Below are 1,234 nucleotides of genomic sequence, written 5' to 3'. Positions count from 1 at the left end.
GTAGGAGTGAGCGATTTTTTGTGTCTGAGTGAGAGCGAACTTTTGTCTATGTGAGAGCGCTTTTGGAGTAGTGAAAGAATAACTTCCTTCAGAATCGTTTCACTTCAAACGCAAAATACATGCTGACATTTTGTTTAGTTTGTAACGATATACACTATACAGTAACAATCGCTTATACCAAATATTAAAGATATTGTCTTGACAATCAATCTTTATCCGACACACAACGCTAAAATTCTCTCTCACACACAGAACAAAAAGTTCTCTCACTTCGGGAGGCTTTCCCTGCAAACCGGTAGTAGGAGTGAGCCCTTTTTTTGGGTCTGAGTGAGAGCGAAAATTCGTCGATGTGAGAGCGCTTTCGGAGTAGTGAAAGAATAAATTCCTGGAGGTTTATTTACTTTAGACTCAAATCAACACCTGACATTCTGTTCAGTTTGAAACAATATACATCATACAATAATAATCACCTATACCAAAGATATTGTCTTGACAATGAATCTTTTTCCAACACACAACACGGACATTCTCTCTCACAAACAGAACAAAAAGTTCTCTCACTTCGAAAGGCTTTCCATGCCAACCCGGCTGTAGGAGTGAGCGAATTTGTTGTCTGAGTGAGAGAGAAAATTGATCGATGTGAGAGCGCTTTCGGAGTAGTGAAAGAACAACTTCATAGAGGTTTGTTAACTTTAAACGCAAATCAACAACTGACATTTTGTTCAGTTTGAAACAATATATATCCTACAATAATAATCACAAATATTGTCTTGACAATCAATCTTTTTCCGACACACAACGCGAAAATTCTTTCTCACCCACAGAACAAAAAGTTCTCTCACCTCGGAGGCTTCCTTGCCAACCCGGCTGGAGGAGTGAGCGATTTTTTGGGTCTGAGTGAGAGCGAAATTTTGTCGATGTGAGAGCGCTTTTGGAGTAGTGAAAGAACAACTTCTTTTAGTATTTTTTACTAAAAACGCAAAATGATCACTGGCCTTTTTTTCAGTTTGTAACGATATACACCATACAATAACAATCACTTATACCAAATATTAAAGATATTGTCTTGACAATCAATCTTTTTCCGACACACAACGCTAAAATTCTCTCTCACACACAGAACAAAAAGTTCTCTCACTTCGGGAGGCTTCCTTGCCATCGGGGCTGTAGGAGTGAGCGATTTTTTGGGTCTGAGTGAGTGCGAACTTTTGTCGATGTGAGAGCGCTTTTGGAG

This window comes from Branchiostoma floridae, chromosome 1 (genome assembly GCF_000003815.2).
Source record: "Branchiostoma floridae strain S238N-H82 chromosome 1, Bfl_VNyyK, whole genome shotgun sequence".
Lineage (NCBI taxonomy): Eukaryota > Metazoa > Chordata > Leptocardii > Amphioxiformes > Branchiostomatidae > Branchiostoma > Branchiostoma floridae.
The sequence above is the reverse complement of the archived record's forward strand: the minus strand, read 5'-3'. Positions refer to the sequence as shown.